Source organism: Plectropomus leopardus, chromosome 14 (genome assembly GCF_008729295.1).
Source record: "Plectropomus leopardus isolate mb chromosome 14, YSFRI_Pleo_2.0, whole genome shotgun sequence".
Taxonomy (NCBI): domain Eukaryota; kingdom Metazoa; phylum Chordata; class Actinopteri; order Perciformes; family Serranidae; genus Plectropomus; species Plectropomus leopardus.
In genome coordinates, this window is record NC_056476.1 from 27,485,916 (window position 1) to 27,512,468 (window position 26,553).

A 26,553-nucleotide genomic window follows, 5' to 3' on the forward strand; every position below is an offset into this window, starting at 1 on the left:
TAAAAAATATATAACATGGTATAGTATTTCGAAAAGAAATCCATAAAACATCATATTATAGTATCTAGAAAAACTTATAGAAATATAGTATTAAGAAAACTCAGTCATAGCAATGTATGTTGAAAACTCATAAAAGTCATAGTATACTATATAGAATGTGCACTATATAGAATGTGCACTATGTAGAGAAAACTCATAAAAAGTCAGTTTAGTATGTAGCAAAAAAAATCAGAAAAAGTCATAGCATTTGCTGGAAAAAAATCGACATACCATGTGGTCAGAGCTAATAGCAGGATGCTGGGATCCACTTGTGTATTGGAAATATTGACAGTAACTTAAGACAAACAGCAATAAGAGGAAACCCTGCCTAGATGTGACTAGACTAATTGCCCTTTTTCACACGCATGTTCCTGCTTAACTCAGTTTGATTCAGCAGGGATTCATATAACAGGGTTACTCACACAAGGATGTGTCTTTAACTGATAACGCACTTGTGCTTGTGAACCAAAGGAATGTTTTTCTATCCGTCTCGAAGGTGTTATTGTGGTCAACAACTTTCTTGTTCTTTTGTTGGCATTTTTGTTATGTTTCTCCCACTACTGCATGAACATATGAATATCTCAGGAGCATAGGTGTTAACCAGAAAAATGCTCCACTGCTTTTCTTTTCTTCAAGTGAGGCAAAAGAATATTTGCAGTTTGCATAATCTGGTTGAAATTTATACACTTTTTTATGTGCTTGAGGATCCAATCATCCCTCAAACGTCATCAAACAAGAAAGCCAATAAAATCAAAAGGAATGGTTAAAGTTGTCATATTGACTTTTAAGGTTTGTCAGCTCATGCATTGAGCAACATGAAAGAAAACATAGCATCTTAAAAGTTGCCAATAACTGCCAGCGGTACCCTTTCAGCTATATTGAATTAAATTATTTGCATGCATATGAAATATATATCACTCTTCTGACAGTTCAGTTATTTGCATTATGAATAATGATGACGAAGCCCACCTAACATCACTGCAAGCAGTTTGGAGGTAATCAGGTTGTCATGTCTAGGAAATTATGTTAAGTTGTTTTTTTTTGTCTTGTGTCTATGTTGTCTTGTGATTTCCTGTTTAATTTTGAAATCCTAACTCTTCTCTCATTTCAGGTCACCTAATTCCTCCCTTTGTGTGTTTTCCCGCCAATGTGATTGTCGGCCCCGCCCTGATTGTCTCCACCTGTTTCCCCTCACCTTGTGTATATATAGTCTGCGTCTCCCTTTGTCCTGTGCTGGTTCGTCTTGTCTCGTCTGCCAGAGAACCAGCACCTTGTTTATGCCCAAGTCAAGTTTTTGTTGTTCCTTGCTCTATTGCTTTGTTCAGGTTTGAAACCTATTTTCATTTGATACTTTGTGAACGCTGGTTTTTTCACGCACCTCATTCGAGTGATTTTTTGTTGATACTTTGTTACCTCTTCTGAGAGATTTTTTGTTGTTACTTTTCCTCTTCGGAGTGATTTTGAGTTTTGCTTCTGCTTTTGTTAAAGACTATACTGCTGCCTTTAAAATAAAGTGTTTTTGACTTTTGATACCTGGTATCGTGCATTTGGGTTCAATTCCAGTTCAGTCTTGTCATAGGTGCGCTTTGGTGATTTCAGAGATGGTCCATCTCAGACACAACTCAACAACACAACTTTGCTGAGGTAATGGTAAAGTGGTCATGGAATCAAATTATTGTGGCATGGTTTGACTCAGCACAATTAAAAGTGCCAATAGTGCCTATGAATACAGATGGACCCGGCCTGACTCATTTACTTGGAAAAAATGAAGATTTCTTTTATTGGGTCCCAGCTGATCACCCTGAGTACCTTTATATCAAGACTGTCTTTTCCTGTTGCCAGCCATTACTCCCCAGCATTCTTCACTTTTTCCCCAGCAGTTAGCCAGCACCTTCAAGTCTGCAATCTGAGCCCCTCTACACCCCGCTGACCTTCATCTGCACTCCACCTTCATCACTTTCTAGTCCCTCAACTTTCCACTGATTTACTATTAATGACTTCTTAAATTGATCCTCTGTGTCTCCTTGTGTCTACGTCTATGTCTTTGGGTTAGTTCCTAAAAAATCTGTCATAAACGTGCAATGAAGTCAATTTAGTCTTGTATTGTCACTTGATAAATCTCTCTGACGTCTGTTGTGGTCAGCAGCACTGTTCTTATTTATTTAGCTTTTTAAATTTTACCATAAAAATTCTGATTTTGAGAAATTTTGAGATGCTGAATGACCATTGTTTGAATGTTAATTCAAGATCTTCCATTATAGTTCCAAAATTGTTCCAAAATTAAAGTTGTGCCAGTGTCCACATTGCCTGGTCATCAGCTGGACCTCATTACTGAGCATCCAAGCAATTTCGAAATAGGAACAAATAATAAACTTGCATTGACCCTGGAGGACTTGAGCCACAATGTCCTATGTGGAAGCCCTTTTTTAAATTCATCTACTGCAACCTTTTGTAAAAGTGGATTTTATCACTCTTCATACTACATCGGGTTATTTCTACTATGTGCGATCAAGACAGATTGGCTAGAGATGTTGCACTCTTACAATCTTACCAAGACCTCAGGATTCAAACAATGAAACAAGGATAACATTTACATGTAGTCAAAGAATATTACTCTTTGAACATAGAGTGGACATCACTGTGTGGCCATCTGATCATAACCATTTTACAAGCAAACAAAAACACTGTCAATAAAACATTATTATACTAAAGAAAAAAAAGATACATGCATTTGTTTTTTCATAGCAATGGTATGATCAATATTTCCTGGTTTGTAGGACAGGGTCTGAATGGACCATTATTGGGCATGCAAACAATGTCGCCATCTGGCTATTTGCCTCAAAAGCGTGTTCCAGTTTTTGGCATCCAACCAGACCATTTCTTGGCCAGGGACACATCATCATTGTCCAACCAATGTTTGCTGGGTATTAGCCGATAAGCATTTGTTGCATTATGCCAGTGGAATGTTCCCATTTGGAAAGTTATCTGTGTGACTGGGCTACTTTTGACCATAAAAAGTTTATGTGAAAATAATTTGATGTTCTGGGTTGAAGTCATTTAAACATGTGTTTAAAATAATACACTAGATATAATATAAGAAAAGACAAAAACTACAGAGCCCCTAAAGTCCCAAAAGGATTCAAGATTCAAGATTCAAAGTGTTTATTGTCATATGCACAGTATGGAAACATGTTTCCCTGTACAATGAAATTCTTACTTTGCTGTCCTCAGAATGCCTAACGTTTAGCAAATATAAAGAAATATGAAATAGAAATTTAAAAATTTACAATAGAAGAAATTTAGAAATTTACAATAGAAGTAGAAAGAACAGTGCAAATAAAACAGTACAGTGCAAATTCGAACAGTGCAATTGTGCATGTGCAAACGGAGTTGTAAACTGTCTGGTACAGTTATGAGGTCGACGGAATAGTAAACTGTCATGTACAGTTATGAGGTCTTTTTGAAGATAATTATCTATGTGCACATGATAATAACTTTTATTTTGTGCACACAAGTTAATTACTGGGTTCCCACACATTTTTACCTAAAATAAAATACCAACATTTGCCATGACTTTCAAGGCTCTGTTACAAAATTTCTATGACCCTTCACAATGTATAATACAAACATTTATCCATCTCAAAAAGGCAGAACAATTCAAGAGTAACAGGGTGGGGGGCATATAATAGTTATGAAAATTCTTGACCCTACAAGTTAAATCACACTGTCACTACATGATTTTTCTCTTATTCAAATGAATCAGATTCAGATTTCATCCAGATTTAATTCCAGCAAGCTGGCATAGATGGAGGTGGAGACAGAATGACAGGAGAAAATGAAGAAACGTTGATGATGGTAAACAAAACACCACACAGATGCATATTGGGGTTAGTTGACTAACTTGTGCACACAAAATGAAAATTACAAATCATCTTATGGCCTTTTAGGTCCTCCGTATAAAAACCTGCTGAAAGAAAACTACTGAGAAAAATAAATCCTGCGACCCATTACATGACATATTTGTCCGTTTTATAATTTAGATTGTTGATGTTTTTTAACAAATTATTTCATTTCTTAGTCTTCATTTTTATTTCATTCCAGTTCACTAAAACAGCAGCAGGCACACAGCCTGACTTGCAATTAAGGATCACTGGACCCCCAGTGTCCTGCAGGTTTTTTCTGTGATCCTTTATGCTAACATTTGCAGTGCACACAAGTGACGTCAGCCACCTTATCTTTCGTTATTTAACGTTTTCATCCGTTATTTCATATTCTGTTTCATGCTCTTATTGTGAAGGCAGGAGCAGCTCAGCCTGTGTGCGGCTGCAGCTGCTGGCTTCACACATCTCTCTCTCTCTCTCTCCCTTTCTCTACCTCTCTCTACCAGCCGTCACACAGCGCTGTGCCGATGCCTCGTTAAACCCGGAGCCGCCGCCAGGAAGGATGAGCTTGCCCGGTTAACAGAGAGAAAACCACATTTAGAAAAAAAAAAAATTAAAAAGGAAAAAAAGAAAGAGAAAAATCGGATTTTTTCATGAAGGTAGTTTTTCATGGAAGACAGAGTGGAAGGAGACCAACTGAGTGAGAGGATTGCATCCCCCAGTGTGTGCCAAGTGTGTGTCAGCCAGAGTGTGTGTGTGCGCCTCGGACTCCCCGCTCAGTGATGTAAAACGTGAAGGTGGATTTTTGGCATGTGGAGGAGCAGGTAAAAGGTAAGACTCATGACACTCTACTGAGCACTGCTCTCACACTCCAGTTTGGAGCTCTGCTGCTTCCAATCTGTTGCCAACATGAATGTGAAAAATCTTTGCACGACTCTGTAGCTGATAACTGAGTGTTAACTCGCATGGAAAAAAAGATATTGACACTTGGTTTCATCAGCACACTGTAGGCGTAGTCTCTAATCAGGGAGGATGTGAGGTGTGAGGATTTTGGAGGATGCAAGTGAGAAATAAAGAAATAAACAAGTGGTGAGGTCCACATGACGTGAATGAGGATGGAGATAAAAGCTCAGTTTGGGAGTGATGTAGGTGTTCAGGGGAGAAAAATGTGGTGCATTCAGTGTGAGTTTGGGTGGATGACGACACTTCCCTCCCCTTGGCATTGTGGGATAAAAAGGGAGTCAATTAAGTGATGCTACATGTAAAAAAAAAAAAAAAAAAGAAGAAATCAATGGTTTGGTGTCGCCTGTGGATGGAAGTGTATGTTTTTTCATGCAGCAAAGAGATTGCATCTGTGCCCCCGACAACATGATGACACCAACACACTTCACACAAGGTGGATAAAGCCCTCCCCGAGCTGCACAGCGGGGGATGACACATGCACCGTATGAAGTTGGCGGCTGGTGCTCTGCTGTGAGTCAAAGTGGCCCTGCAGCACAGGAACACAGTCCTTTTTTTGTACCCCCCAGAGTGGACCAAGATCTCTAAAAGCCTGCGGGGGTGAGATATAGTGTAGATATATCCTTTCATGCGGATGAGTGCATGAGAAAAAACTCACTTTACACACTTCTATCCTGACCTTAAGTATGAGAAATAGGACTGAATTATAAATGAGTTACGGTCCAGCCCAGGGACTCAGCTACTGTCTCTCGTCTGACTCCGGCGGGGCATTAATTGAGTATGGCATGCCTACGGTAATTGTGCGCAAATTAGATCTGCTTGTTTTCTTTGCCCAACACAGAGCAAAGTTCAGAGCCGGGAATACATTTGTAAAGAAAAAAAAAACATAATTTACAGTCAAATAATTTATCACGAAAATGCTTTCATCTTGAGCCCACGAACCTGGAATATCAAAGTAAGTTTTCTCGTGACAAATGGATTCAGGCGTGGGGACTTGGTCAGGGTTTTTCGACAACCCTGCTGTCTCCGAGCAAGAGGGATGCTAATGGAGGAGAGGGAGGATACAGGCGTTACCGCTGCAAGAGAGATAGAGAGTCTGAGAGAGAGAGAGAGAGAGAGAGAGAGTGTGAGGCGTTTCTATGGCAACCTTTCAGGGGTGTGTTTGGTCTCTGGAGACGGTGAGGAAAGGAGGGGAGGAGAGAGATGAGAGGCGAGGAGAAAACTATCCCTCGTTAAGGGTGAGAGGGGGATGGGAAAGGAGATAATGGAGGGAGGGTGGGATTGTCTCCCCCACCTCCTATTGTTTGTTTTTCCTCCTTTTCGGTGTTGTGCTTCCACCCCCAGCAAGCTTCCTTTTTTTCTTGTTTTTCCTCACGCCACCTCCTCTGTTCATGTGAAAGTAACTGGCAGGGCTTGTCATGTCTGTGTCATACGGGAAGGTTTCACGGTTATCATCAAGTGCAGCAAAGTGTTTGAACTTGTTCCACTTCGTTTTTAACGTCGACTTTGGTGGCACTTTTATTTCTCGACACTTCCTTGATGTGTCGTCAGTGAGTCACGCCAACCCTGACCAAAATCTTGACCTCCCAAGCCTTCATCGGTCAAGTTCAAAGCCCGGCGTTTATCACTCCTCTTGATGAGCAAACTAATGAGTTAACATCCCACCCATGTGGCTGCGCACCAACCAGCTGGTTGCTTCTTGGCACTTTTATTTCTGTCAGATGGTGCCAATAATGTGGAGAAAGCAATGCCAGTATTTGGGCTTTATCTGCTGAGAGTTCAGCTCTGTTTACTTCTGCTGATTATCTTCATTGGTATTGTTCGGACCTCCATTATCTGGGGCTATTCGCTTCAACTCAATAGAGCGCACATCTGGTCACATACGCATGACACACCCTCTGCAAATTATAAAAAGCCTGACATTTCTGTAACATTTTCAAAAAAATAAAAGGAAATTTGTTTATGCCAATTGTAAGATATATAAGAAATATTTATCGTCACTGTAAAAGAACAAAGTCCACATGTTGCAGCAACAAGTGATAGTTGATCTGCTATACATTCAGAGCTTATCACACCTGATAGATGGATGAGAGGAGCAGCTGCTGTGAATGCAAATTTTTAGACCGAGCTAAATTAACAATAAATTCTCACATTTCATTGCACCTGAGGTGCAATGTGTGGTGCAATGGATAACCATACAGTACATATTAGGCTTTGGCTGTATCACAGTATTACAGTATATATATCAGTGTTATTAGAAATCCCAAAGGTATGTTTTCCAATGGCATCATAAATACAGGCACTCCTCTTTCTATTATACTCTTCTTATGTAGTGCACAGCACGCACCACCAGAGCTCAGTCTGCGGTCTCTACTGGTGGGACGGGCAGCTGAGCTGAAAGATACAGCAACACCTAGTGGTCGAGGGAGAAGTTACAGGACTGTAAACGGCCAGCGGCCTGCAGGCAGAGAGACTGTGGGGAATAACAGCATGTTTTTTACATCATCAACTCCACTAGTACTGCTAATGAACGGTCAAGGTCCAAGAATATAATTTCAATACATGGCAGCAGAATTTTTGAACAAGGTGGGCCACTACAAATTGAATGTGTATAAAATTCTTAAGTGTGACATTCTTGTACAGAAGTTAAATGTCTAGTGCAGTGATACACAGTGTCAAATCCAGCCCACGATAAGATGCCAGGTGTACTTTTAATATAAAGAAGGTGCCAGGGTTCATTAAAAAACATCTTAAAAGAGCTTGTTTATCTTATATATATAATTTAACTGGCCCATAACGAACTGTCATTTTGCAAAAGTTACCCCTTACTATCCCTGTGGGATTTAGTGGCATCCAGTGGTGAAGTTGCAGATTGCAACCAACTGAGACTTCTCCCAGTTGCCAAGCATTTTGGAGTACTACAGGAGTGGGAGGAAAAAATTGATAGAACATAGCTTTGGGATATTTTGTACTTTGTATATTTTTGTAGCGATTTTTTTTCATATAACTTATTAATATTGCAAATAAAAATTAAACTTTAAGTCGCCTACTAGAACAATACAATCTATTGCTTTTTCATTCCACTATGTACATTTTGCAGTGGGGAAAAACATTATCTAAGTGAAAAAAAACTTGAAAAACTGTTAGATAAAACAGACGTTGAACAGTCTTCCCATCCGAGACATGATTCACATTTGAAAGAAATGTATTAAATTGCAATATATTACAATATATATTATCATGATACCCAGCAAACAGTTAAACATTTAATAATATTGTATTGTGACTAAAGTATCATGATAGTATGGTATCGTTGGGACTCTGTTGATTCTCATCCCTGGTAAACAGCATAGTTAGCAGCAACATAGTTATGAATGTTATATACCACCTCTGCCAATATATCCCCGTAAATCCTACACACTAGACCTTAAAGCATATTATGTCTTAATGAATTAAAATAGTTTATAGTCTCATGAATTTTATGCATAAGAAGAACATTTGAATATGGATACATATGGCATCAGCTTGTACCCGTCTTTCTCATATGGTGTTTTGAAGGCTAAAAAAGGCCTACAAAGCACTATTACATTGTGTTAAATTGCAGCTGCTGCCAGCTAATTTTAGCAGAACTTAATAATCAGCTGTCAGTCAACCAGTGCCTTTTTTACTGGGCTTGCCAATATAAGAGTGGCATTAATTATCTAAATTAGAGAGTCAAATTATTTGTATCCAGACAAATTAGAGCAGAGTGTATTTTTCTAATCGCTTACACCCCTGTTCTGCTATTAGTGCACGCATTTAAGTCATTGTTCTGCAATCAACTGTTGTAACCACAATAATAGAACAGCTGGCTGCTGAATAGCACCATTATTAATGCAAGGACTTGGCAAATTCACACACACAACTTTAATTGCTTTAATCATTATCTTTTTTCTAAACAATATCCCAGATGTCGGAGCCTCCCACCAACACGTGAACATGCTAATAAGTCAGTGCTGGACTGAAAATGTGTGACACTTTTAAATGCATTCATTTAATGTTCAGTGTTGGGGTAGGTACTCAAAAAAAGTAATGCATTACACATTACTCATTACTTTTCCAAAAAAAAGTAATGGAATGCTTTATTTAATTAGTGCCTGTAGAAAAAAGTTAGTTACACAACTTGTTACTTTTGTGTTATTCTGCAGCATCACCAGAGTTCATCACCAGTTAACAGTCTAATGTTAAACCTTACATAAACCCACATAGAGAAACACCATTAGATGAGGACAGACTTAAAAGAAAAAAAAACATGTTTTAAAATGGGCTGCATTCATGGGCCAAACACACTTACTCAAGTAACTCACTCACCCAACCAATGACCCAACCATGGTGTTATAACAGACTACTGCAGTTTATGTGATGTGTTTGTCGCTAAAATAGTGGTTAGACCTTACTAAGAGGAGTCTCTAAAATTTAGAGTCTCTTAAATCTTTTGTCAGACAACCTGTTCCTCCACGGAGTCAGCACTGCCCTGGATTAAGAGCCTCTCCACAGTTACACAACATAGCATCACTATTGTTGACACATTTGATTTCTTTCTATCCACACACAATGCAGATAATTTAAGAACTTTTATAACGCAAGTAACAACATTAGATTACTGCATTACAGACAAACATGACATGATAACTAGGGCTGAGTATTGTCAAGAACCTCACAATTCAATTCAATTTCGATTCTTTGGGTCACAATTCGATTCGATTTCGTGTCAATTCAATATTGATCCAGTTGCTTCGATATCAATTCAGTTATGTGTGTTGATGTCAGAAATACCAAGATAATTCATTCGAATACCTTCTGATATGTGTTCAATAAAGCGTGCATTATCTGTGTTGATTAGAACAAACTGACACCAAAACTTATTTTAGCATTACATTATTCTTAATTAAATGAAAATTAAAATTAAGATAAATATAAAGTACAGAAAAGTGCACATTTTTGCCTGAGCCGAACTTAACAAAAGTAATAAACGTTTATGCAAGATTTGTCAACCTGCATTTGTGTGTGATCCACAGCTTTAGCGTTAGCAAAAGGTTGCAAAACATCTGCGTGGCGTCGGCTCAAACGGCTATGTAGGTAGCAACGTAAATTATTGTAATGTTTTAACACTAACAACTATCGACTTTGTGTATCCAAACGTCGGCTTTTAATGTTGTCAGCACTGACAACATTAAAAGCCGACGTTTGTGTATCCAAACGTCGGCTTTTAATGTTGTCAGTGCTGATTTTAACACACTGCTACCTCGCACCCCTGTCGCCATTTTAATGAATAAACCCGCCCCCACAGGAGCGGGGCGTCATTACAACGGAAATAATCGAATTCAGGATTTTATGAATCGATATCGAATTGGCAAAAAACATATTGCAATGCACTGATGAATCGATTTTTATACCCAGCCCTAGTGATAACACTAGGCAGGCTACCATTATAGATTTGTGCAAAACTTAAGCATTTCTGAAACGTCAATAAAACACAATGGTGAGATGATTGTATTTCCATTGGGTGATGTTATGGGACTTCTCTTGCGATAACATTTCAAGAAGCACCGCGATGGTTGTTAAAAACATTAGCAGCTTTATTGCAGACACCATACTAGCCGTCATTATCTGATCCAAGGCCACGTAGAAAGTGAAAAAAAAGTAAAAAAGTTTTTATAAAAATAAATAAGTTAAAAAGTGTTTCCATTGCAGTTAATTGCAGAATTATGGCTTTTCTGAATCACCTAAAATACCACCGGGAGCGTGAAAACTTTTTTGTAATAGATGGTTATTTCGAAAATGATGTGTTTTATTCATATTTCAATTTGCAAAATTTGAGGGTAAATGTAAAACTGCCTAGTAACATGTGAAGGCCCAGACATATCAAACCAACATCAAAGAACTACTGGCGACAAAAGCATGCAGATGAGTTGCATGTGTCTCAGACAAAAACTTGAAAAAAAATACGAAGCCACTCATAGGGAGAGCAGGGTGGGTCCTTCCTTCCTTATCCTAGAATTTGCAAATTTGCACCCCCCAACACTGGTAATAAGGTCAAATGTAATAGATTTCCAAGGCCCATAAAGTTCAAGTCTGTATAGTTTAATTTATAGCACACTAAAATGACCTGAAAACACGTGGCTGCTTGGATAATATTAAAACACATTAAACTATCTGCAACACACCCATGTGCTACAAAATGCTCTGCAGTAAACAATGTCTGACGTATAAAAATGCAAAAAAAAACTCCAGTTTAGTCTTGACAGATGAGAGCAATTTTTTGTATTCAAATTTAGTAACATTCCTTGAGAGTATATCATTAATTCAGGTCCTTCCCTGTGGCAACTAGACCTCCGGTATGAAAGTGGCAAAGCATCCACCACGCTCGACAGGCCTCATGCAGCAACATTCTCTTAAATTTCTCTTATATTTTTTCTTAATTTTCTGGGCAGAAAAATAAAAGAGAAATCAAATCCAGATGTACCAAATACTCTTAACCGTCCCATTGATCCTAAGTCACCCCTAAGCACTATACAAGGGCAGGTTTTGTGCCATGTGCAAAGACTCTGGCGCATCAACAAGACTGGAGCGATGACACCAAAAAAGTTCACAAGCAGAAGAACTTCTGCAGTAGTAGTGAGTAAATGTAAGTAAATGTGATTTCAGGAAAATGCATTAAAGTATTAAAAGTACAAAGTACACATGCAAAAAGCTTTTAATAAACGTAATAAATCAAACATAATTAAATGGAAAAGCAGCAAGTCCTCATACATACAGTAAATATGAGAAGGTGGACACAATTATACAATTATAAAAATAGTTGCAGAGTAATTTTCTAACTAATCGACCATTTGTTTCAGCTGCACTTGTATATTTTCATATTTTTGGTTTGTGTGCAAAAATCTAAATTTGTAGTAGTTATATAATTACAGTGAAGTTAAAAAGTACAATCATCATCATCATTTACTTAATTCAAAGCCTGGAAAACACATTGAACCTCATTTTCATGGAGCCGAGGTACATACAACAAATTATCAAAACAGAAAAATACAAGGCTTTTATATGATAATATTATATTAATATTTCCATCTGAAGTGTAGTGGAGTAGAAGTGGATTGTGGCATGAGATTGAAATACTCAAGTAACGTAAAAGTTTCTCAGATTTGTACTTGAGTAAATGTACTTAGTTACATTCCAGCTCTGGTCAGCAGAGGGACGCAAAGTAGCTGAAACTACAGTAACTGGGATTAATGCACAAGTATAGTAGTATATATTTAGCCCTGAAATTTAATAATCAAGTCTTTATAATAACAATAAAATAAAAATATAATTTAACGTAAGTATATGATATTCGTGCTTTTTCAAATGTTCCTCAAATATAAAACATATTTTTCCTTGCACTGGGCAACATTTGTGTACTGTGAAAACAAGATATTTTTTTCTTGTCTTGGTCCGAGTGCTCTCAACCCCTTATAAAAAATTTTTCTTACCTAAGAAGAAAGCAAAAATAACAACACATTTATGAATCCCAAAAATCAGTGGGCACTAACAAAATAAGAACAAATCCTGGATCTGAGCAAAAATAAGAGAAAATTTGTTCAGATATAGTTTCCTGCATGAGGCCCAATGTGTGTGCGCGTCAGCACAGAAAGCATCTTACACTGTTAATGGACAGCAGTGGAGAAAATAGTGGAGAATTGACTGTTTCGGCTTTCCTTCCTCAAAGAAATCTATATAGTAGAGCAATGCAAAGTGCATAGCGGTACAAAAGCATTAGACAAAAAGCCTCACTTTTATTCAAATGAATGTTCCCTGTAAAAACACAATCACACCTGAAGAGAGATATTTACAAAGCTGTCAAGTTCTAAGGCTTTTCCCTCACAGGATTACATCACAGTAAAAATAAAAGCTGAGCAGGATGTGTAGATGTCAGAATAAGGTGCAGTATGGAGGAGGACTTTCATGTAGTTCGTGGGTTCTTGAGCAAAGTGAGAGCTGGCTTTTGCAAGACAAGAAAATTCATCCGAATGCTGATTTACACAGACGTGATAAAGTGCTTCAAATTGCAGGGGTGGAACTGCTCCTAAACTGGGACTGCTCTTTAGGTGACGTTAAGAGCTCTCTGAGAGTATTCTCAAAATAGCCACAAAAATAGGGTGCATCTCAGTCTTCCAATACTAGGTGCTCTGCCAGAATGGCTAAAAAGCTCAAAGACAACTCCCCATGAAAAAAAAATCCACAAATCTTGGCGTTCCTGTGAATACATCTGAGTCTTAACTGAACTGTTATGTAAGGGTGGTTGCAGATTCAGAGATGTCTGAATTAAAGGTACAGTTCACCCAAAAATCTAAAATAAATGTTTTCCCTCTCAAGTAGTGCTATTTATCACTGTAGATAGTTTAGGTGTGAGTTGTGAGTTTTGGAGATATCGGCCGTAAAGATGTCTGCCTTTTCTCCAATATGATGGAACTAGGTGGCACTCTAATTGTGATGCTAAACGTGCTAAAAAATTACATTTGAAAAACTCAACAGCAATGTCTCTTACCAGAAACAAATCATCTTCTTACTTTAACCTCATTAAATTCTGATCTGTTTCTCCTGCCGTTCCCAGCAGGAGTTGTTTTGTTGTGCTCATAGGCTTCTCAAGAGGCTTCTTCACTTTGAGAACAGTTAAAATACAGAGTTGAGATTTGAATTTGATAACTGAGACAAAATTCTGAAATTGTGATGGCTCTTTTATAAGCCAATCAAATTTTCTGTCAGATCTTACCGTTATCTCAAGAGCCGATTTTTTTTAAAGTAAAGATTACTTCAGTGAGAGGAGAGAAGCAGCATTTTAAGATCCTAATTATGATCATGCTGAGACAAGAGGAAGGTTATTATTCAGAGGTTGAATTTAAGAAGAATGAGCTATGTGTAGAAGAAATAGGCTGGATAGAGATATACAGAAGAGCCTTTATTGATCTCTGCAGGGAAATTCATGAAAAAGAAATCTTTTTAAAAAAAATTCCTTTCCTTTGGGGGAGCTTATTAGTTCTTATTATAGATGTAAGTGGTGTTGAGTTTTAATAAGATGGTGTTTATTTTTTTTTAAATTTATTTTACTTATTGTTCTTTTTTTTGGTTGTTTTATAATTTAACATCAAAACTTAAAAATGTAATTTTAAATTTTATTTTTCAATATTTTTCTTTTCCAACCTTTTGGCCTTGATCTGGCTCCATACTTAGAACACTACATTTGCCATTAAGTTCCATTATATTGAAGAGATTGCAGACATCTATATGACCAATATCTCCAACACTTTGCAACATACACCAAAACTATCTGACTGAAAAATAGCACTGTTGTCAAGAATAAAAAAAAAATAATTTGATTTGGGGGTGAACTGTTCCTTTGAGATAAAAGCACAAAGAGTGTTCACACTCGAATAACATGATAGATAAGAATAAACAGAAACAGCATACATGCAATCATCATGGGATAAAAATGATAGCATACAGTCAGTGTTGCAGACAGTATGCTGGCTCTTTTAATCTTCCTGATCTTGCTCTGAATACAGATTTGGCCAAAGTAGCAGGACAGTGAAGGCTTTCTCCAGATGTAGCCCGCAACACATTAGCGATGCAGCGAGCTATGGAGTGCTCGGTTGTTATTGGAGACGAATTTTTAGTTTGACAGGGAAGACAAGGCTAGTCTGTGGGGCCTTTGCTGGAGTGTGATTAGCATTGCAGATGCAGGTTTCTGTAGGCGTCAGTTTCAACAAACTCAAGGTTCCCCCCCGTCTCCAGTGCATGATTAAAATGTAACAGTCGTGCGTGGGAAATTCACAAGAGCAGAATTATGCTCCGACACTCACAGAGCCTATTTTTTGCTCAGGTATGTTGCACCTCCTCCTGCACACGCTCTCTTGCTCTTTCTCTCCAACATAAATACACACAAGGGCTCGACCCACATGGGTTTTTTTTTCGAACGGCGGAGCCAAAATTGTCTCAAAGCTGCCAGCAGCTATTATTTTTTGCAGATATTCAATATCAAAAATTAATGCGTGAATGTGAAGGAGGACATTGCTGGAAATGAGAGTCATGTGAATTTCCTAGAAATACAAAGGGGCAAAGACAATAATTGGCCACGTGGAAATAACTTCAAAACAGGAGCACTGCTGAAATCTGTCTAATAATCGTGACCCTGCACTGAAGTCATAATCATCTCGGTCATAATTATAGTGATAAAAATAAAAAAAACATAATAACAGGCACACCCATTGTTGCAAGAATAATTATAACAACAAGATATTTGTGGTTATGTAATCCTGACAACATGTTGCATCAAAATCAATTCAAGTCACGGTCTTCACACAGACAACCAGCGTAGTATTGATCCGTTCAAAAATAAATATGTGATCAATCAAAGTGCATCGTATTATATCCATTGCTGTAGACAACAGTCTGAAGCAGATTCTTAATGAAAGCCTGTAGTATCGCGGCCATTTATCAGAAAATCAATATACTGTGTTGGTGTCAGCCTACTGTATATACTCAGATACACACGAACCACTTCCACACACACACACACACACACACACACACACACACACACACACAGGAACACAGCTTGATGTTGATGTGCAGATGGGATGATATTTTCCTAATAGAGGAAGAGATACATATACAGCCCAGACACCAGAAAAAAAAGTTGGCTTTGTACGTTTCTGCAAACCACAGATGTGTTACATTTATACTTTTCAGTGATTTTGCATCTACTGTTACCTGCCAATATGCATTGTACAACGCCCTCCATTGATTACATACTCTTGATTATAATGGTTCCACTGGTTCAATCCGTGTAACCTTTGTTCATTTGTGTTTTCCAGTGACTCATTTTTCCAGTTTCTGATTTTGTGCTCAATTTTTTTTTTTAATGGAATAAACGGAAAATGTTCAATTTTCCATATCAAAAATGAAAAAAAAAACTGAATTCAGCTTTCCAGTTTTCTGTTTTTCATTTTTTAAATGGGAAAATGAACTTATAGGTGTTACATTTACATGGACCACACCCATTATCCTTTTCCCCCCTTTTTTTTTTTAAATTTTAAAAATTAAAAATTGGAAATACGAGTCGTTATCCGTTTATATCATTTTGGTTTTAGAAATGAATACTGAAAAATAAGTGGGGTTTTTTTGGAAAGGGGGGGTTATTTTGAAAAACGAATGAATGAATGATACACGGATTTGGTATGCTGGATAGCACCAAGGATCTGGGCATCCTGAACAGAAACAGTCAAAGAACCAGAGCTGGTTTTGGTGAAAAAGAGAAACTAGACAACTGCATACCTTCAAGGCCATTTTTTTCTATTTGTATTTGCACAGCCAGCGTGAACAATGAAGTGAGCTGTAACCCGGCTGGCAGTCATTAAGGCACCAACACTTTCGCTTGACGAGTCATTTCCACTGTCCCATTTTTGCTCAGTAAAGTGGCAAGTAAAGTGACTGGACCAGTCACAGTACTCTCACATCACTCTTATAATGGGACTACTCTGAAATGGGAGCTAAAAATAAGTCACTCAAATCAGCGTTCTAAGAGCTACGATAGGTCTAAGTTCTCTAAAAAAAACCAGGTATTTTAAACATGATGTTTTCCAAACCCTAACCAAGCTAGCATGCAGGGAACGCTCGAGCAACATTGGCTAACATTGCCTACAAGTTGCAATATTGTTATTAAGTAAAAAATTTCAATCTAATGCTCAAGGATGTTTATCATTTCAAATAATGTTCCTTTAAGGTGAAATTCTGACTAAGACATAACGTTATAACTTTTCCACTTTTCACAACTCAAAATAAAACATATTTCTCTGTCCACTCACCTTTGAAAACTTGGTTTTCCTAGTCAACTTTTCTTCTCTTTGCACATTTGGATAGTGAAAAAACGTGGTGACATAATGCACACTGAAAGAAGACGCTGAAGTCTAGCCTTCTCATGCTGCAGGACAGAACGTGAACACCAGTTAGACGTGAGCAAATTTTGAATTTTGACGCCTGTTAGCCAACCCTTGAACTTTAACACATGATGACCCTCACCGGCTGTCAATGTTACCACGACAACGATGTTAAACCGCGAACGATTATGTTTAAATCTTAATCTCGGGCCAGGATCGCTATAACGATCTCAAAATAAACAATTTATTAAGAAGTATAATACCTCTTCTTCTTTTTTTAAAATTAGGAAACGTGCACTTCATTACATTGTATTGTTGCATTCCTAACACGAGGTGTGGGCTGGGTCCAGATTGACTTGCAGTCCGGTCCAGATCTGAGAACGTCTGGTCCTGAAAATAACAAGGCTGTTTTTGAGGTGGTGAAAAGGTGAAACTGTTTGGATATTCTGTTTATTAGCCACTCGGGAGACATATTGCATGCTAAAAATCCTCGTTAGCTAACAATGACAGAGCCTGCATAAAAAGCTCAGGAAATGTAATTCAGAGGGGAGAAAAACGTCTTCCTCAAACTACTGTGTTAATGACTGTACTGTTTAAAAAAGGGCACCCGGCTCCTTTTACAGGCTTTTCTCTTAAATAATCTAAAAATAGGCTTCTAAGGGATAACTATTGTCAACTTTCCTGTGGGTATGTGATAATGCGCACGCTAACCTGAGAACTTCCACTGTGCTGAAAGCCTTTTCTCATGTTTTACTGGCATCTCTTACAGTAGTGTGTCCTCCAGAGACCTGCCTGTTGCTTTCTTTTTCTCATTTCTCAACAGGAACGATGTGTGCCATTATCTGCCCTTGACATTGCTGAGAGCTGAGCGTCTTTTTAAAACACAGGAGTGACAGCCACTTATAAACATTTTGACTTTTAGCACCTCAAAGGTGTTTTCAGACAGCAGCACTCTCCTCTAGTACATGCCGTGCTAAGACACAATATGAATTGCCTTACATTAACAACATTATTAATTATTAGTACAATGTAAAATTGCAGTGGGTGTGCAGAGCATGGTCGCAGTGATCTTAAAGACACTATATGTGGCTTATAATGTAAATAAATTGATGAATGAGACATAAATGTGTGAGAAAAGTTTCTGCAAACCACATATCTGTTACATTTGTACGTTTCATATGTAGCGGATACGCTTACTCTTAACGTGTGTTTAGCTACTTGAATAGGGTTCCCAGCCAGCAATTTTTGGTCCTAAAAGCATTCTGAGAATGATACAATGCAATGTTTTTGTAATGTTTTCAGGGGCAAGTTATTTTTCTTAGTTCCCAGAATGTTAGGGTAACATTCTCTATAAACATCAATTTATTCACGCTTTAAATTTTTTCAACATATAACATTACATTACATTTTCATATAAAAAAAAAGGTCCGTAAACTCAGTCCTCAATAACATGTTCTGAATGTTGCCTTTAAAATGTTCTCCCTTTGTTCCCATGTAACACTGTGGGAATGTTTTATACAAGAACATTCGATGAGCTGTCACCTCTCAACATCACCAAAACATCCCCAGAATGTTGCAGTTATGTCTTAGTCAGCATTTAACCTTACAGGAACATTATTTTAAATGATGAAAATCCTTAAAACGTTCTTTGAACATTAGATTAAAACGTTTTCTTTGAAACATTATTGCAACTTGTAGGTAACATTCGCCAACATTGTGGGAACGTTTCCCTGCTAGCTGGGTAAAGTTAGCTGCTATCAGCTGCTGAACAGGAGTGAGCAGTGGTTCTCTAGTTTAGTGGATGTGTTCTGTGCTGCTAACGAGAGTCTGTAGCTGCGCGTGGCTTGTACTTTGAATAAGCGGTGAAGGGATGATGTTTCGCTCCAGTGTGCCATCAAGCAGGTTTTTAAGCCTGCCCAATAAAACCTGGACACAAACAATGAAAACCAGTTGAACGGTCTAAATCCACAATGCAGCACAACTCAATTTCCAGTCATTTGTTCTTGATAAACCATAGACCCCTAAATTTCATAATTATTACTATTTTCTATTTTTAATAAATGCCTTGAGCTATGGAAATTGTGACTAACAAATATCAGGAAGGACAGCTGTTTTCATCCTGGATAAAATCTGCAGTTTTATTCAATGCCAAAAAAGTCAAACTACTTCTACCACCATAAAAAATCGATTATATTCTGCTTGAAATGTGTGTCTCGCTGGGTTTTGCAGTAGACAAACTATTGTGGAAAAAGACAGGAGAGGTGAGGAATTAGATGTGACATGAGCCAAGAGGCAGATTTATTGATATCAGAATGTCAGAGCACCTGCCGGCCCTCCCGCCCTCACCCTCATCTCTTTCCATTTTGGTATTTATCTTTTTTAACAGCGAGGCAACCCTGCATCTCCAGGAGTTGTGCCTGCATCTGGCCCACATTCTATCATTAGCTCCCCCGACCTCTCTCCCGCTGCCTCCCTCCATCTCTGCTACAGCAAATTGACTTTAGTCACATATATATGGTAAAAACTGTATAAGAGGGAAATAGATTACACATTGTGTAGGTGATAGAAATGAGAGCCCAGAGGGGTTTGTGAAACTAAAACAGAAGGGGAGCGAAATCAGCATGGAAAGGTTATATAGAGCTGAATTAGATAATGGAGCGGAAATGATGCCAAAAGTCAACAGGGAGGCATTTTGGAATGTCATTTATAGTGCACACGGCACGGCGTAAAATAAAGTAAATGTGATACAGGAATTGAATGTGAGAGCAGTGTAAGGAGATCTAAATGAGATGTTTCGACTTAAACTCATAATGTAGAGAGAAATTAGATCTTTTACAGCTAAATTTGGAATTTTACCGTTTCAGTGCAACCTGAAAATGAATATGAGTGTGCAGTAACTGCAATATTGATTGTTTTTGCTTTCATGTTCTTTTCCATCATGATTTTGGTGTGTTGGGTTTGTGTGCAGCAGCAGCAAGAAAGATCAATTTTACGCCACTCATTGTACACATACGCATTTCATTGCCATGTGGAGTAAAGAAAAATCTCCAGCACTCATCACGCAACATAAAATGTTTATGACAAGCAAAATAAAACTCCAGTATCAACAGATGCTATACATGTTATGCTTCCTGGCCCCAGCCACAGTGTAACAAGTGACAGCGGGTGAAAGACAAACACAAATCATACTGATTTCCTGACATCATATTCGCGGTAATAAAAACAACCGCTGATTGCCTGTCATGAATGATCGAAGGGGAAAGACGGCCCGCTGGCGCACATGTCAGAACAAATATTGTTCCAATCTAAGATGGTCAATATGGTTTTATTCACCTCTGTGACAGGATGTGGGATGGCTTTGCCAGAATGTCCGGTAATACAAATAAAAACAGTGAGCACGGACACAAACAGGTTGTTTGTTCAGGCAGGGAACAGAGCGGCGCTCTCTCTGCTATACTTTAGTAACCACCCCTGTCAATGCCATTGGCTCAGCGAGCTGTAGTCTTAATGCACTCGCCCTCCTCATCATTATAAAGCACTTCAAAGGACACAAAGGCCATTAAAGCCATAGTGAAGCGTACAGGCGTGTCTCCAGTGGTGGAGCCCGTGGCCTCTCAGCTGTCCTGTTGTGTGGACGCCAGCGCTCTGGTTGATCGCTGTCTGAGAGCACACTCCTTGCCGTGGGGCTATGTGGCTGGTTGACGGCCAAAGCCACGGCTTCAGTGGCTTTTTAGGATGACAGCATCAGCGCCACATGCCCTGGAATAGCTGCGTCTGTCTGTGCTGCTGCCACACTGAGCATCTGACGCGAAGGCAGTGTGCCGAGCTGCTGCTCGATATGAATTTTGGACTTCTTCCATTCAGATTTAGTTTAACTGAATATATACTGTCAGCCTATATTTTACTAGATTTTAGTTTGACTTCTATTTGGTGTAGTGAAGATGTTGAAGCTTTGTATCTTTACATTTCTGTAACACTGTAATTAAACAAAAATGCTTTTTTATGGTTTGGAAAAGAAACTGTAATGTTTTAAAATGCCGGCTTTTGGTGGCATAATCCCAGCTGGAAACACAGTGATGGCTCAGGAAAAAACAGACGCTTTTTTCGTGGCAGTATCACCACAGCAAACACAGCGACAGGTCTTAAAAAGCAGCGGTTTGTTGGTTAAAAAACTGCTGGAAATAGCTACAGGTCACTAAAAAACACCCTCCTATTTACATATTGGTGGCAAAATGCATAATGTACGGTAATCCAATCGCCTGAAAAATTGGATACATTTCATTTGCACCTTGTTATGTAGCAGATGTATTGAAACTTCACGTTTTACTAACTGTGGTTAAGGCGTGGTTAGGTTGAGGCACAAAAATCACTTGGTTATGGTTAGTAAAAGAAGTTTTGGAGTGAAATACTCACAATCCCCGCTGTAAACAGTAATTTCTCAATAAAAAGCAAAATGCTTTTCATGGCACTCTACTCTCAGGAGAAAACCAACACCAATATCTTAAAATAAAAACAGCCACTTCTCGCAGCACTATCCTAACAGAAAATGCTGTAATGTCTGTAAAAATCAACTGCTCTTTGTGGCACTGTCTCAGCAGAAAATGCAGCACCGTCTCAGTAAAAAATCAAATGTTTTTTGTGGCACTGTCCAGGCAAGAAACAGGTTGCTAAAACATTTTAAGTTTGGGGGCTTAAAAGCTGCTGAAAAAACAGGCAGGGTGACAAGAAAATTAGCTATCAAAAACATTAAATTTAAAATTGTATACTTAAAACAAGATTACACAAAAAACACTATTATGTATGTATATTATTTTTTATCTTTATTTTATTATGACAGCTTTTTCAAGTAATTTCCTGTTTTTGGTTTTTTTTTTACTTTTATTTTCTTTCTTTTGTTTCTGTCTAATTTCAGGTCATTTTTTGTAACTTTTTACTAGTTTCCCACAAATTTTAGGAACATTAATTGTTAAGTTGCTCATTGCCTTATTTCCAAGTTTTTTGAAAGACATTTTTCAAATATGTAATGCTTAGAATATCACGTGTGTGGCTCAGACACACATGAAAAAGGTTTGTGCTGATTGACTGACTGTCTGTCACTGATGAACTGTGCACGCGCCACATGTGTAAAAGACTCCGGGCGGGAAACACTAACAATTTGTCCTTGGCATCTGGTAAGTGATCCAAGAGTTAATTTAACTTGGAAAGTTTTATGTAATTATGTAGGTAGATCGTCAGTGACTTTCTCCGCTGAGACAAAGTCACACGAGAGGAGTGTTTTGTCTCACTACACGTCTCCCGCTCGGTGTGACCTGTAATATCCTCTGAAGTGTTTCATATCTCCATGCAGAGCGGAATGTGACTCTGGTTGCAGAAAAGTTTGCACTGATGTGGGTTGTTTGCCTGAACGCATCAAAGATGCTGCAGACAGCCGCAGATGACTTTTCATCAATAATTTCTGCTTTAACCGACTGTGCAGGAAAAAACGTATTTATGGTGTAAGACAGGCAGAGAGGAGGATGACAAAGGAGCAGTAGCAGTAATTTCATTCAAATTCTATTCACCTCCATTGTATTGCATTGGCATATCTTAGCAGCAGACATCTCAAAAGCTCAGCAAAAAACACTGAAACTGTAGCCAAGTCATGGGTAGAGACTTCAAGTGTTTGATAGAGGTAATATTTTGGTGGATTTTATTGCCAGACTTAAGAGTATTTTACCTGCACGCTCTGAAACTTTCAAGTTTACAGCACAGTCGCAGGAAAAAATTGTTGGCTTTATACATTTCTGCACACAATGTGTGATACATTTGCACATTTCACATGTCTTATCAATGTTTTTAAACTGAATATGAACACCAGCCAATTTTGTCATCATGTGTTGGAGGGGATTTGGATGGTGTGACACATACTATGCCTCATTCCAACTGCACAAAAAACCCTCAAACACCCACTAACATCTGGCTTTTTAATGCAGTAGGAATGCAAACAATCTGCATTCACACCTGGATCAAATGAATCTGCAGTAGTCACCGGTTTTTATCATCTCAGGCTTTGATTGTCATTTGTGGGAACACAACATCTGCATGAAAGTGTTGATTTCAGCCCCTTAATCAACGAGATGCAATGATGCCACTAATTACCTTCCTCTCCACTTAAGCAGCGCCAAAACATCGATCCAAATCAGCCTGCACCGAGTTTGAAAAAGACTGAATTAGTGAGAGATGTGCAAGGAGAAGAAGCCACTGTAAAGTTTTCACAGACCTCTGTCCACTTCAACATCACTGCAGCAAGGAGAGAAGCTAAAGCGTTAATATGTCAAAAAGTGTTGACATATTAACTTTAAATTTAAGAATCTAGTTGGCAAAAACATTGTAAGGTGTATCAAATTAAACATTAGGTCATGATTTACTTGAACTTTGTACTTGAAATCTAAAGCAGAACTTTTCTCTGGGCAAAAAAGAAACTTTTCAATATAAATTATTTGAACTACAAAACTTTTTTAAAAAATTTGAAAGAGAGACTGCATAAGTAAGAGATAAAGAGAAATAACCACTGTAAAGTTTTCACAGACCTCTGTCCATGCAGCTTTCTGTTTATGTTTTCTAGTTCTTCTGCGATGTCACATGGACACACCAAAACGAAACCACAAACACACAAAAGGCACACTCTTCTGCTGCAGAGCCGTGTATACAGCTTTTCTCCAGTGGCAATAGGAAAGCAGTCCATAATCTATTTTTAGCTTACTGACCCATGTTTGAAAAACCAGCATGCACGTGCAAATTTTGGTAGGAAAGAGGTAATAGGCGAGACACCTGACCACAACAGACCACTGTTTAAGATAAACAGATCATAGTGTTTTTCCCATTAATAACTAAGACTATGGTGGACCGCCATTGTCTAAATGAATAGAGCTGGACTGTTAATTAGGAGCTGTATTAAAATATATACACTGTTGATTTATTTTTTAGCGCAGTAGAGGCAGAGTGGAGCAGAATGACAGGAGCATTAAAAGTAAAAATAAATTGGTCATTCTACTGGGCCTAAAACTCTCTGTCACTTACAAAAATCTGCATATTTTTCTTTTTATCCATCGATCTGATCAGCTGTGAACGTATCAGCAGATCAATTATCCACCCCAAGAATGACACTCAGCTGCAAAGGAGAGAAAAAGAATGCCACCTGCCGCGCTGCATTCACAAACCCGCAAAAAACGTCGGATATTACAGTGAGACTACAGACCCCCCCCCCCAGCTGCCTGCTACAGCCACAGATACACAGGAAATCTGTGGGAAACAGTTTTTTAGTCACCAAACCTGGGTGTTGTGTTGCATTTTTCCACCAGGATAGTGGCACGAACAGCAGACCTCTATTTTGGGACTGTGCCCCCAAAAGTGGGTATTTTAAACCAAAACATGATCGCCATATCCATAAGCAAACGGGTTAGCGGATGGGCAAATCTAAATTTTTAACTTGACTAAATTTGAGATGACACGTTTAGGTACATGAGTACTAAAATCCTTTAGATTCATGAACAAAATCCAACTCAAGTTCAAGTTTATTTGACTTGAAAAGTTGTTCTGAAAGATTCTAAAACAACCTGAGCTCTTCTTGAATCCCATCAACTCAATATACTAACTTTTTAATAACACTTGAAGTGCGCAGACCTCTGCCAAGGTAAAATGCTCAACCTCGCAATGTTAATGAAAGAGTAAAATAATTTGTGTCCTTCCCATGATTCAGATCTGCTCCAAAATATGACATCCAATGCTAAATCCATCAAGTGAAATGAAAACACAACCTCGCTAAACTAAACCTAAACTCTTTTTTTTCACACCTAAAATGAAACCTACTTGAAACAAAAAGCAAACAAACTGAGCGACCTAAAAATTAAATATTCCATTTCAATCTAACCTCAGCATTCACCTACAGAGTATTATAGTATGCAAATGGGATGTTGTGACTCCACTTTGAGATTTAGAGTGATAAGATGGCTGAGCTTATTTGCACACATCTTGCTGAGTGCAGCACTGATGCAAGCTCTGCAAATTTTAAGAATTGTAGGCTATGCTTGTATGCCAAAATAAGTGCATTTGCTGTAATGCTGTAAGATTCTTGCAATCCAGCTGGCAAACACACTGGAATGAATTAAAGCGTCTGACTGTGGCAACCTGTACTAAGAGCACAAAGAGAGTGCGGAGCAATCCGAATGTCACACTTTGGAGTGGGTTAGCGAACAGAGAGCTGCTGTTGGGACGGTGACAATTTGACGAAAGAACATCCTGAATGTGTTGCATTTCGCTAATCTTGCAAAATGTGCAAGCAGTCCTTCTCACTGTTTGTCAGCTGCTTCAGGGATTAATTAGCATAGCGGAGTTGGAAATGGATCCACTGCAGAATAGGACAGTCCCTTATTTCGCACGCTGTTAGCGGGCCAGAATCACACTCACACAAACAGACAGCTCATGCCGCAGGAAACTGAGAGAAAGAGACTATAAACAGCAAGGTGTTACTTGTGTCAGAGAGGCAAACGTCACCTGGTAATATTGCATACACCTTTCTGTAAAAAAAAACAACATCTTTTTCCACCTGGTTTACAAAAGGATCTGGTGTTATTTTTTTTGTTGTTTTTCTGAAGAAATGAGGAATCTAATATAAATGTCATATTAACGTCAGGTTTAAAGGTGTAAATTAAGATGCTAGCTAGTTAGTGGTTTTTTAACACATTTTAATAATAGCATTATAAACCTGTTAAAGTTCACAGTTTCAGCCCGGGTGTTAACAGTTAATTGCAGGCATATGTGTTCACTGAAATTCACTGCCGGTACAGATATGAGTACTTTACTGCTCCAGAGTTTCATCGTCTGGTGCAACAATCTTATTGCTTGTTACTGTTATTGTTTTTTACCCTGGTTCATCTGATATGTCCTTTGACTTTGTGTTTTAAACTGAGTTTTACATTTTCGATTGATCTGAGGTAATTTAGGAAAAGCTCAGAGGTTCTTGTATTGTTATCAGTCTTAAGATATCAAGTATTGGGTTTTTTTGCTGGCTTGAAATGAGGCGATACCAGGAATAGGAGGTGGTAGCGTCCTGATTATGTGTACATACGTGTATGTGTATTGTGTGTTCCACTAGGTAAGGCAAACATTTTATTACAAGCAACACATTTTTGGACTTAGGGAATACATGATTGGGAAATAAACACTTAAATTATGAGTAAATTGTGTCCAAATTGGTACACTGATATTGTTATTTTGTATTTTTCTATAAGGGAAATTAAATTGTGGTGGCAGAAACAGACTTTTGGACAATTTATTGTATTTTCCCTCGTTGTCCCCCATTCATTTGTCGGTCATGATGAAAATTTGATGTCTTATTTGTAAAATGCCGCCATACTTACACTGACTCATATATTTTCTTTTATTAAGAGGTGAGACTTTTCTGCTTTCCCAGATTTTACCTCACTAAGTAGCGTGCACAGACTACATGCTGTCGGCACATTTAACATCTCTAGTCTTTTGGCTTTTGTGCCTTACAAACATTCATCCCTCTCTGTAAATCCCTTATGCATGAGCACTCTATTTAAAAACACATATGGCGGACTCTGCCACTGACCATGCAGGAGGTAACAAACAGGCACTGATATATTTTGGGGCTTTAGCAGAATGCCAGCCAAGAATAGTACCAAATAAAATTACGTTTGAAATTGTGAACATTTTAA

The 26,553-nt window shown here is 38.2% G+C and overlaps 1 protein-coding gene across 1 annotated transcript in view; it reads left to right on the forward strand.

Moving 5' to 3' along the window:
- Positions 1-4,562: 4,562 nt before the first annotated feature.
- Positions 4,563-26,553, forward strand: part of LOC121953762 (leucine-rich repeat and immunoglobulin-like domain-containing nogo receptor-interacting protein 2) — a 52,021-nt gene continuing 30,030 nt past the window's right edge. Inside the window, exon 1 of the mRNA XM_042500983.1 lies at positions 4,563-4,751. The gene's annotated coding sequence lies outside the window, so the exon portion shown is untranslated. The remainder of the gene's footprint in view (positions 4,752-26,553) is intronic.